Below are 13,382 nucleotides of genomic sequence, written 5' to 3'. Positions count from 1 at the left end.
TGGTAGAGTAATAAAGTAACACACAGACTATTAAATATAGTACTGACACGATTTTCTCTGTTGCAACATTTTTAAATGTGTCTAGAATTTGTGGTCCCAGGCGCATCTACCGCGTACCGTGCAACTGTTTTCCATATTTGGAAATATGTTACCTTACCGGAATATTTTCTTAACTTCAGAAAACGACTAACAGCACACGTAAAGTGAATGCTGTCATTTCAGAATGCAATAAGAAAATTTGTCAAATGTCTATTAGAGGTCTGGCTAGAGGCGAGAATGTCCTCTACTGGTTTCAGAGACTATTTACAGACTATGGTTTTCGTGCAGTGGAGAAGTTCTTGAGCAGTAAGTTTCAGAAAAGCGCCATAAATAACCATTGCATCACTTTCTAACTCCTACAGTAGACGGTTAAAATGAAATAGCACACCATGGTTATTAAACGTATTGATGTGTAACAGTAATAACACAAGACAACTGACTACACGACTGCATGCTTGATCTCCTGTACACTTTACTGATGTGAATTTTAATAATAGCCATAGACATGAAGCAGACATTTTAAGTACGATTTAATTGCCAGAAATATTTCAGTATCCGCAAATTCTGCAAAGAAATTATAAAGGTGGGCATAGATATTTGAAATCTTCTTGCATGTAAATAATATACAGCTAGAATGTTGACAGGTGTACATCGCTTCGTAGTTGTAGCTGTAGAGCCAGCAGCCTGCACGTCTTGACTTACATTGCTGTAGTTGGGGGCACAACTATCTGTTGACGCGAATTTACTTTCTTGCAATAATGGCCAGCGATAAGTTGATTACTCATAAATAATTATTGTAAATTATAATTCATGGATGAATAAAAATTATTACTGTGATACTCAGTGAGTCATAATGAAAAGTACTTTAAAATTGCAGTCAGTTCAGTGTACACAAAATTAAAAAACGTATTGAGACGCCTTGGTAATCCCGCAGGACAGAGCAGATAGTATAAATTGTGGAAAGGGGCCAAAATAGTGGCTGTCAGTTATACTCGAACATACAAATTTAGTATTTGATAAAACATTACAGGACCCCAAAACTTAAAAAGCTTTAATCCTTGGGGCTTAATTACCAGCTGAAACCCACTCTAATTCAAAAATGGCTGAAGGCCAATGACTTAAAACGCAAGCATAATCAGAAATTTAACAAGCAAGCCTTATCTTAAAGCAGTTCTTTAATAAGACTGAAGTAAACAAATTAAATTCAAATGGGCTGTAGGCCTAACACTTAAAACTCCATAACATAATTTTTTTTAGATACCAAAGGCCATACGTGAAACAGTTCTTTAATTTCGGCTGAGAGCCTTATGAGGAAAAGAACTCAAACTCAAAATCGGCTGAAGGCCCAAGACTTAAAATTCAACAACATTAAAGGTCTTAAAATGCCAAAGGGCTTACGTGAAACAGTACGTTTAACTAGGCTGAAGGCCTTAAGAGCAAAACAACTCCAATTTTAAAAAATCGGCTAGAAGCCATACAAGTAAAAACAACAAAAACAAATTAAAAAAAATATATAGGACATTACACCCAAGGGCGCTCAGATGTTCGGGGTTCGGCCTCTAATTTAAACACTAACGCTCGCTTAGGTGAGACAGGAAACCATTCACAATCCGACGACAACCCAATCGACCGACAGTCAATGGATCCACCAACAACGTGACTTCCACTTCACTTGACCAGGGCACAACAGGGAGTTCAACAGAACAACATAGAAGATACTGGCGTCCACAACCATTCATACATGGAGCTGTCGAACTACACAACGTACTGCACAGCAACAATACGATGAGGAAACTACACTGCCTGAAATTTACGTCAACAGCCAGGGCAGGTAACCGGAACGTTAACGGACACAGGGCAGAAGACTCTGCCGGTACACTTCAATTCAAATAAGCAAATACAGTGAAACTCGACCGGAGGGTGGCTAGAATTTTCCAACTTGAAAATCACACTGTTGCTCATGGGAATATCCCAGCAGCCAATAACGAACTCCAAACGACACAATGTGAACAGCCTTGACTTGTTAGTAGATTAAATCAAAACTCAAGTTTCGTGTCCAGGGTCGGTGAGTCATGGGCCTCGTAGCAATGGGAACAACGCCACACACTCCGACACCGTGTAGAGACTGCCAGCGGGCCCGGGCAAGCTACGCCCCGGCGAGAATTCCTCTCTGCTCTGTGCCAACTGACCGACTGCTCAGAGCCAGTACGCCAACAACATTTAAAATAACTTGTCAGTCAGAATCACACAAACTACACACAGTTTCATGAACACTTGCATGAAGAACTGTACAATGCTAACGGCAGTGACTGTACAATGACAGGGACGAATCACGAGTCGGCACACACAGCCAACCCATAAGGAGTCGTCGGCCAAGTACACGTCGCCTGGCAAGACGACCAACCGACAACCAACCAAAGTCGTCCCCACTCTAATCATGTGTGTCGGCAACCGTCGGGTTGAGTAATGGCGGTCCGTATCACACTGCTGCGTGCCCTGACTGTACTTGTGCCACGTGCAAACTCAAACACTGCCAGGTCCGAACTAACTGCTGGCATGTTCCATTTGATTTCACGATACACGACGACCGGGAAGTAATAGCAGTCCGCAAAGATAATAGGACAGGGCTTATATCGATAAGTGCTACCGCTGCCGCTCATGGGCAGGCAAAGCAGCAACTCATTGACACAGGTAATTGAAACTAACATAACAAAGTGGCAGTACGGCAAGATGATGTTAAATAAGAGATGGTACGAACACGAGCCACACACAGCTCACACATACTTCGGTTGAATGAACGGTTCCGTCATACTATAAGAGAAGAATATTTTTTTAGTTTACACACAATTCAAGATATTGAATATCCATGATTTTTTTACCGATTCCTCTGCGTAAAGGCGTCATGTGATGGTATAATCCCTTGTATCCAAGGACCAGCCAGCTATGTAGTCACTTTACCTACTGCGATGTCAGTAATTGTAGGTTAATCTCCAAAGTAATCAACAGCTAAGTCCTCCACGGATCTGTAATGGATGTTTCAACGCTGTAAAAGCCTATACCACTCAACCTGTGTTTTTCAATGAAGACAGTACCAACCAGTGATCAATTGGCAACGCTTTCTGAGACCTGCAAGAAGATGACCCCTTTTCAGGGCAGCAAAACATAAAGCACTTTCAGTTTCTGGCAGTTTATTACTAAGAAATCCGAGAGGAATGTATAAGAAGCCATGGATCACTTCCGCGCCCTCCACATTCCCAGTAACTAAGTCTGCTTGTTTATTTGTGGGGGAAATAAAAGCTGTTGTGTATCTTCCTTCTGTACAAGACCCAGCGAGTCTCAGTGCCATTGCTGTGGAAGGTTCCCACCTGGTACACAGTGTAGCGGGTCATACGGGATACACCGCAGCAGTGGATTAACCAGTATGGCATTGATAACAGAGGGCATTCTGAACACGTTGTGTGAGAAGTATTTGAAGTGGAATGCTGGTAAGTTCTGTTCTTGTGCTTTTCCCGTGATTAATGGGAAAGAGAGTTATAAAAGTGAAATAAAGAGTTTCTAGTGCTATCTCAGTAATACATAATACCCTCACTCGTCCATGAGAATGTTAAGCAGCAAGCCATGCTGGAACATTTTGTTGCACCCTTTGTATGAAAGAGGCAATCGAGTTAAAAGGATTTCCTTTATGCCCTGCAAACGAGCCACTGTTTATCTGCACCATATCCCAAATCTGAGTCTTTGTGTACCTCTTCAATGAAACCGTCTTCCAACCCTACAATATTATCCCCACGTCTTCCTTTATCCTATATCACGCACATAAACACTAACGTTGGCGTTAATCGATGACCTAATTGGCCCACAGAATAACACACCCGTCCGGCTATTGGCCAATTCAAATACTCCCACAAAACATCTAATCGTCTTCTCTGTAACCAAATTTATGATTACCTGGGCCAGAAACATATCCGACCTCGAAATCTCATCCTTACGAAGTTCACACCCATTCTCGCCTATTTTGGCGTGGTTTTTATTTACTTTATTTTCCACAGGCTCTGTCAGTTATTTTAATGTTCCTCTAGGTATGGTAATTTTGTCCAGAACTGGAAGATGTAAGATTACAAGTCCAGTGGCATCTCGTGAGTATACATTTAGGGTGTTCACAAATTTTTAGACTCAGATCAAACTGATTATGTGAAATAACATCTGCTGTATAACAGTTATGATTATGAACAAAATTATATAAATGTAGCTACTGTCAATAATAATGACAACAAATGATAATAATAATAATAACAACAATAATAATAATAATATGCATAACTTGCCTGAGGAAAGAAAGATACGATTTTATGAACTTTTGTTGTGTTGTACATAGTTAAGTAGTGTTTAGGGCAAGAACGAAATAATGTATAAGCTTTCACTACTCTCCGTCTCGTCAGCCAAATATTAATATTACTAAATTTTATGACACACAAAGTCTCAGTTTCTGAAGTAAGAAAAGGGCATAATCCCGTCTTATGAAAAGTCTTTCCTTCCGTATTATCCACACAACAGTTGATACTAATACACGTTACGCTGCACTGTAGGTGCACATTAAATAGAGAAAATTATACAGCAACATGACTGACATTGCCTATTTATAAATAAAATCCGTGCGTCTGGTTTTCAATCGCGCAAACGTCTCGATCACTCTATGATTAAAGTCTTTAGTATGATTCACAAACTTTTTCTCAACTGCAAGCATTGCCAATGCCGAATGCCTGTCCCCTGTCATTGTGTTTCTAAGAAAGGTTTTTATCCTCTTCATTGTTGAAAAACAACGTTCAGGCTCAACTGTTGCAAGAGGAGTTGTTATAATTATCCTGATTAGTTCGCATAACTGCGGAAGTTTGTTTCGATCCAAGTTGTTGTCTAATCGAAGCTGCAGCACTGCAACAGCGCCACCTGCGGGTTGAAAGTCTTTTGTGCTGTAGAGTGTTTCTAGCTTTGTTCTCAGTAATGTAAAACGTATTTCAGATAAAAAAACCAATTGCTAGAGTGACTATTGTAAGTTTCATGTCCTTAATCGAAACAGTTTGCGAAGAATCGAGTACTGATTGATAAGCTCCAACTTCTGAAAATCATTTCATGTTAATTTGTAAATAACTGTATGTCTTCTGCAGACGTAGCCTCATATTCATATAAGTATATACGAACAGTACAGGTTACAAAAAAAAAAAAAAAAAAAAAAAAAAATTTAATTAAATTACAATTATTGTAGGCAATGTTTAACTGTTGTTGAACTGATACATCGTAATGATTTTGCTCATAGGGTACAAATCTATGACTCTGGAGTTTACTAACAGTCGCAAATGCAAACTATTATTTATGTATTACTTAACTAAAGGTTGTAGTTTTCGCCGGCCGGTGTGGCCGTGCGGTTTTAGGCGCTTCAGCCTGGAACCGCGTGACCGCTACGGTCGAAGGTTCGAATCCTGCCTCGGGCATGGATGTGTGTGATGTCCTTAGGTTACTTAGGTTTAGGTAGTTCTAAGTTCTAGAGGACTGATGACCACAGATATTAAGTCCCATAGTGCTCAGAGCCATTTGAACCATTTTGTAGTTTTCAGATCAGATCTGCAAATTGAATAATCTCTCATGTCGGTTTGGATTGCACATTTTTATCTTTCCCAGCTAATTATCTTAAGAATGGGGCGGAGAACATTCTAGCTTCGGGCGCCCTGAACAAAGTGAAGACGTTTTGCCCTTTACCAGTATATTCGATGTGAGAGACATTCTGTGCTCCAAAACTCTCGTGAATCGCAAACAAGACCTCATTATGAAACTTCCTGGCAGATTAAAACTGTGTGCCCGACCGAGACTCGAACTCGGGACTTCTGCCTTTCGCGGGCAAGTACTGTACCACCTGAGCTACCGAAGCACGACTCACGCCCACTACTCACAGCTTTACTTCTGCCAGTATCTCGTCTCCTACCTTCCAAACTTTACAGAAGCTCTCCTGCGAACCTTGCAGAACTAGCACTCCTGAAAGAAAGGATACTGCGGAGACATGGCTTAGCCACAGCCTGGGGGATGTTTCCAGAATGAGATTTTCACTCTCCAGCGGAGTGTGAGCTGATATGAAACTTCCTGGCAGATTAAAACTGTGTGGTAGAGCACTTGCTCGCGAAAGGCAAAGGTCCCGAGTTCGAGTCTCAGTCGGGACACAATTTTAATCTGCCAGTAAGTTTCATATCAGCGCACACTCCGCTGAAGAGTGAAAATCTCATTCTGAAAACCTCATTATATTTACTACCAGGTTTGCGGATTGCCACAAAGGAAGAAAATATATAAATAAATATATGAGTCTAGTTGTATGTAGTAACAAAATTGTTAATCACACGAAGGCAAGAAATATATTTTGCTGAGTAAGTGCTATGTACTTTCTAGAGAAAAGGTACGTTTCTAGAAAGGCGCACACAGAGAAAACATTAATTTAATGATAGGTATTCCTCAATTTTTATAGAACGTTAGTAGAAATATTTTAGGTTTATGAGGCCGCTGACAATCAGAAACAACTTAATGTATCTTACCTGTTGTTGCTCTCTCCGTCGTCTCATCGAGACCAATTACTGTAATGTGATTCCTGATTTTAAAGTCGTATTTCGAGCAAACGGCTGCTTTGTGAGCGTCATGATTTGGACTGGCACTGACAGTGGTCTATGAATGGAACAGATCCATTGGATTAGCTCAGAGCTCTTAGTTTTTTCAACTTCTTAGCTTTATTCACACTATACGTCACTTAGAGTGTCAGTGCTCTTATGGACCACTTTACCTTCGTAAATTTGATATTAGAACAAGTACAGAGTTTTCGTAGTACAGAGGCAGCAGATATGCAGTCTGTCAAAAGAGGAGCAGTGTACATAACAGAACCCGTTTCAAGACCCATTGTCTTGTTCAGGTTACGTCGACTGCAGCATCCGCCTGGGTGAGGGGTACAACGTAACATTGCTGATTATGTCTGCTGGATGGCCTCGGCATGTCCTCTGTCATTGTGTTTCTAAGAAAGGTTTTTATCCTCTTCATTGTTGAAAAACTACGTTCAGGCTCAACTGTTGCAAGAGGAAAGATAAATACGTGCAATCCAAACCGACATGAGAGATTATTCAGTTTGCAGATCTGATCTGAAAACTACAACCTTTAATTAAATAGTACATAAATAATAGTTTGCATTTGCAACTGTTAGTAAACTCCGGAGTCACAGATTTGCACCCCATGCGCAATATCATTACGTTGTATCAGTTCAACAACAGTTAAACAGTGTCTACAGTAATTGTAATTTAACTAAAATTTTGATTGTTTTTGTAACCTGTACTGTTCGTATATAGTTATATGAATATAAGGCTACGTCTACAGAAGACATACAGTTATTTACAAATTAACATGAAATGATTTTCAGAAGTTGGAGCTTATCAATCAGTACTCGATTCTTCGCAAACTGTTTCGATTAAGGACATGAAACTTACAATAGTCGCTCTAGCAATTCGTTTTTTTTTTATCTGAAACACGTTTCACATTGTGGTGATGTGTGTATTCTGACGGCATAAATGTACAGCGCTTAGCGAAGAAAAGTTCATTCTCCTGTGGCCACTGAAGCAGTTTTCAACATATACTCTACAAAATATCGTGGTTATAGGAGTATATGTTGAAAACTGCTTCAGTGGCCACCGGAGAATGAACTTTTCTTGGCTAAGCGCTGTACATTTATGCCGTCAGAATACACGCATCAACACAATGCTAATCTCATCTCATATATGTGTTACAATTTATGATATTTCGATAGTGACCTCAAGACGTCACTTGCCTTAAAAGAGCACAATCGTACAAAAAATCTAAATTAGCGAAAAATCAGAAACTGAATACATAACACTATTCAATATACAACTCAAGGAACACAAAAAAATGAATTCATCTGACTTGAATATCCACCCCACGTAATTTCTTCGAAACAAACACATTTCCTATTCCACTCTAAGCACCTTGACTCCTCACAGCAAACAATGTCTATTTTCTTACAAAACTTTCGTCCCAACTGAAATGAAATTTAAGAAAGTAAGACAGCACTTCTCTCAAAGAGACGACAGTAAACAGAAAATGCATAAAAATAACAAATTTCCCACTCAGTCACTAACACTTCTGCTGTGGTCAGAAAACGGTACGGAAGTAGATTAAAAGTGCCAGTTCACTTGCCTCAGACCTGGCTCACACCAGGACTGGGCCAAGTTACCCAGGGCCAGTATTTTTTATCTACCACTTAATTCCAATTCTAGCTCAAAATTCATATATTTCCGTTTAAAAAAGTCCATTTTATGTTAAGTTACTTAGAAAATAAATAAAAATCAATATTCTTGTTATCACATTCACTTATAAGTTATTTATCCTTTATCACAAAAGGTGAACGTAAGAAAACAAATATAATATTTTTTATAGCATGTGAATGTGAGAAAACAAATAAAACGAATTATGGTGAATGTAAAAAATTTATTCCTTACCTAAAATATTCCAAGATCTTTCTTCTTGAGCAGCTATCAGATTTTTACGAACTGTCAATTGTAAACGTTTTTTGAGAGAAGGCTTATGTACAGTTCTGCCACGTTCATAAGTAACTTTAATTTCTGAATGATACTTTTTACATTCTATACAAATCTTTTCGATGTTTATCTTTACAAAATTCATTAATATTATATTCTCTAGACAGTCACCACACTGCTTTAATTGTTTGATATTGTCCATCTAAAAGATGTAAAATTTATTACGGAAAAATAAAATTTTTAAAAAATTTTCAAGGAGTGAATTCCAGATCATGACATTAATTATTACTACTCTGAAATTTGCTCATTCCTTTATATTTCAGTTTTATCTGTTCTTTTTCAATTAACTGTAAATCCGAATCAGTAATTAAATTATGTAATCTGTGCTAAAATAATCTGAAGCTCGTTATTGAGTTCCACACAATTTTTTCTCCATATCTAGTATTTAAGTATTCAAATCCAGTAATATTATATAAAACATTTCTCTCTCATTCACTTAATTTTTTAATCTGTATAGAGACACTTACATTGTTGAGCTACTTGATTAGTCTCTTATATAGAAACATTTTATTCGATTTTTTTATAATTTGTAATGTCCGTATGGTAATGTATCTATTTTATTTACGAAAACATATCTTCTGTAACATGACAACTCAATGTTCTCTTGTTTGTTTCAAATGCAGAGGCTTCATGTTTTCCACTTCCTAACATAAATTTTGCTGTACTGTTCTCTATAGTTAAACAAACAATCTTTATAATCTTCTAAGCTTATTCAATTTTTAACAATACATTTCATGACTCCTTCAGATTTTTTCTCTATTTTATTGCCAACTTTATAAGCATATATTTTTACTCTCAAAACACAAAGTCTTCCATTATTTTTCCGTTGCATTCATCTTACACTTTTCCTAAAAATTTCTTGTTCACTTGTGGAATATCGTAAATATTATTTATTGAATAGTCACTTGTACCAAAGTAATCAATCGTCGATTTCGTATCTTGCACAAAGCTCATAAACAAAAATTGTTTAAAGTGCGTTGTGTAATATATAGCATGTATTAAAAAAAGCATCACTCTCAAATGTTGTCATTTAAATATTGTTCGAGAGGACTTGCAGTTAGTTTCTTTTTACACAAAGTTCTCTACATCCATTACAAATGGAACTATTAGTTTTTAAGATGATAAATTTAATTAATAACATTACTAGATATTTATTTCTTCTCTTTGTAGGCGGTACGTTACACACAACTACCCAATATGAACTGCCCTAGACTTTGTTGTGCTACGCATTCGCACATTAAAAGTATGCGAAATGATGTCATTGAAGCTACTATACTCCCATATACAGCAACTGCAGATGTGTGTCTCACACCCAGTACACACATCCTGTTTAAACAAACCAAAGTTTCGTTTGCAGTAGGGATAAACAAGGCTCAATGTTGGATTGATTGCAGATCATTGTCTTAACAGGGTAAATTGTATGTTCCTTTCAATTACTGTAACTATATGGTATCCCAAAAACTAAAGCTACACTCTATACCATTTCGACTTAGGATACATACATTTCCAGCACCAGTTGTATAGAAAACAGTGTACTTTATATAACAGTGTAGATGAGTCGTGAAAATGGGTTGTTCTGTTTCCTTCCTTTTCATTACGATAGCACTACAATTAAACAATTAGACATTGTTTCTACTACGCGATATTACAAAAAGTAAAATAAAACGCTTTCTCAGAGTCTTCTTTCCTACATATTTGTCATCATCTACCGAGCAAAGCTTTTTTTTTAAGTCATCTGTCTTCTGGCTGGTTTGATGCGACCTGCCACGAATTAGCTGAATGTGTCCCAATCTCTGTCTTCCGCTACAGTTTTTATCCTACACAGCTCTCTCTGGTACAATGTAAGTTATTCCCTGATGTATTAACAGATACCTTATGATCCTGCCCCTCCTTCTTGTTTCCGGTGTTTGGCATATATTCGTTTCCTCACCGCTTCTCCAGAGAACCTCCTCATTCCTTATCAGTCTACCTAATTTTCAACATCCTTTCGCAGCTCCATATCTCAGATTCTTTTGTTCTCTTCTCTTCCGTTTTTCCTACAGTCGGTGTTTCACTGTAGTACTATGGTGTGCACCAAACGTACATTCTCAGAAATATCGTCCTCAAATAGAGACCTATGTTTGATACTGGCAGACTTCTCTTGGCCAGGAATGCCTTTTGCTAGTGCTGAACTGCTTTTTATGTCGTCCTTGCTCTGCACGTCATGATTTATTTGGCTGCCTAGGTAGCACAATTCCTTAACTTCGTCTACTTCGTGACCCCAAATTCCTCTGTTCTCTGTTCTCATTCCTGCTACTTCTCATTACTTTCATCTTTCTCCTATTTACTCTCAATCCATATTCTGTACTCATTAGACTTTTCATTCCATTCAGCACATCCTATAATTCACCTTCACTTCCGTTGAGGATAGCAATGGTATTATCATACATACCCTTTCATCTTTAATTTTAATCTCACTCGGGAACCTATCTTTTATTTCCGTCATATCTCCCTCGATGTTGGGATCGAACATTAAGGGGGAAAGACTACATCCCCGTGTTACAATCTTTTTAATCCGATGCACTTCCTTCTCGGTCTTCCACTCTTATTGCTCCCTCTTGGGTCTTGTGCGTATTGTATATTAAACGTCTTTCTCTACTCCTGTTCTTTTCGAGATTTCGAACATCTTGCACCATCCGAGGTTGTCGAACGCTTTTTCCAGGTCGACAGATCCTGTGAACGTGTCTTGATTGTTCTTGTCTTGCTTCCTTTATCAACTGTAACATGCTAACTGCCTCTCTGGTGCCTTAATCTTTCCTAAAGCCAAACTGTTCGTCATCTAACACATCCTCAATTTTATTTTCCATTCTTCTGCATATTATTCTCGTCAGTAACTTGAATGCATGCTGATAATGTGATATCGCATCACAGATTTGGATATACATACTGTTCTAAGAATCAACAGTGCATGCTGCAATGCAGTCGCTAAAGTAAATTTGCCTTTTTAAATCTCATCTGTCAGATGACCATAAAGCTTTATTATAAGATATTATTATACGTATGTGTCATTCGCCCCGTACAGGTATCTAAATCTTTTTTTGTGCCAGAGAACAGCTAAATCAATAGGTGTATGTGTGCGTGTCCTGAAGAGCCGACTGTTTGACTCTTTCGGAGGACCGTGTACATTTAGAGTAACGAATACATTGACTAGTTTACGTTCATTCCCACTGCCTGTAGGTTGTCTTCGGCTCGCTTGGTTACTGTCACATGTTGCAGAGTCGCTACTCCACAGCACAAATCATTTTGTGTTGTCGAGATTGTGAGATGTAATTCCGTGATTACACTGCAAAGACGTTTCAGGTTGAAGTACCGAACTCATCCTCTGAATGGTTGGAACTTCGCCGGTCTTATCGACAATTTGTAGACACAGGATGTGTATGTAAAGGAAAGAGTCCTGGCCACCCTTTTGTTTCCCACGAGCATGTCGCACGGATTCAAACCGCTTTCCAACAAAGACCTAAAAAAGGAATCGGTAGCTACAACTGCCTACAACGACCACATGGTGTGTTTTGAGACGACGGTTGGTTACGAAGCCGTACAAGTTACAGCTGTTACAGGCTCTATGTCATAACGACAAACGTAAACATGTTACAATTTCTGATGATCTTCAGAATGTTATTTACAACGATAACACTTTCGTACAGCGCACTGTGTTTGGTGACGAAGCGACTTTCCATCTTAGTGGAACAGCAAAGAAACACACTGTTCGAACTTAGAGCTTATAGAACCCATACGCATACAGTGAACATGTACGAGATTCACCCAATTCCAAAGTTTTTTGTTCGATATCTCACTCATCTGTTACTAGCCCATTCTTCTGTGATAGAATCAAACACGATTAATGGTCATCGGGATCTTGCTGTGGTTGAGAACTAGCTGTTTCCGAAGTTGGAGGAGGATAACTTAATTTTTCAACAAGACGGGGCACCTCCCGTCCCCCCTCCCTACCCCCCCCCCCCTAGCACGTACTCACACACACTCTACTAGAATCCCCAAGTCGATGAATATCTGTAACTCTACGAATCACTGGAATGGTCGTCAAACAGCTGGTGATTTATCACTTCTCGGCTTGCGTCTACAGCCACCGGATTTGACACCCTGTGAGATCTTCCTCATTACGAGCAACTTTATGCACCAACATTACCACAAAACCTAGAAGAATTGAAGAACAGGATCGGTACTGCAATTACATCAGTGACGATAGATATGCTTATCCGAATGCGGGAAGAATACAAGTATCGACGTGATATTGCCAGTGTCGCTGAAGGAGGACATAGTGAATATCAGTAACCTGAACCTGAAAGATTCGTAAATATGTGTCCGAAGTTTCATAGTTGTACTCTTACATTGTAATAAATATATGTCTTAGAATTACGTATATCCTTTTTGAATTACCCGGTATATGTAGCTTCGCGTTGCACAGATCATGATTTGTATGTTGGGATCCGAAATCTGTTTCAATTCAATTAAGTTACTACGAATCACGACTTTGTGATTACCAGTATTTCAAAAACAATTAGCTGAGCTTTGCAGAACTTTCAGTTCAGATTTACTAACGCAATGATTAACACAGACGAGGGACATTCAAACTGTTCTGTCTCCCAACTGGTTTTTTGACCAAAACATTCAACATTCAACAAGGGCAACAAAAAACACATAAATATAAATATACGAAAG

This window comes from Schistocerca gregaria, chromosome X, assembly GCF_023897955.1.
Source record: "Schistocerca gregaria isolate iqSchGreg1 chromosome X, iqSchGreg1.2, whole genome shotgun sequence".
Classification (NCBI taxonomy): domain Eukaryota; kingdom Metazoa; phylum Arthropoda; class Insecta; order Orthoptera; family Acrididae; genus Schistocerca; species Schistocerca gregaria.
The sequence above is the reverse complement of the archived record's forward strand: the minus strand, read 5'-3'. Positions refer to the sequence as shown.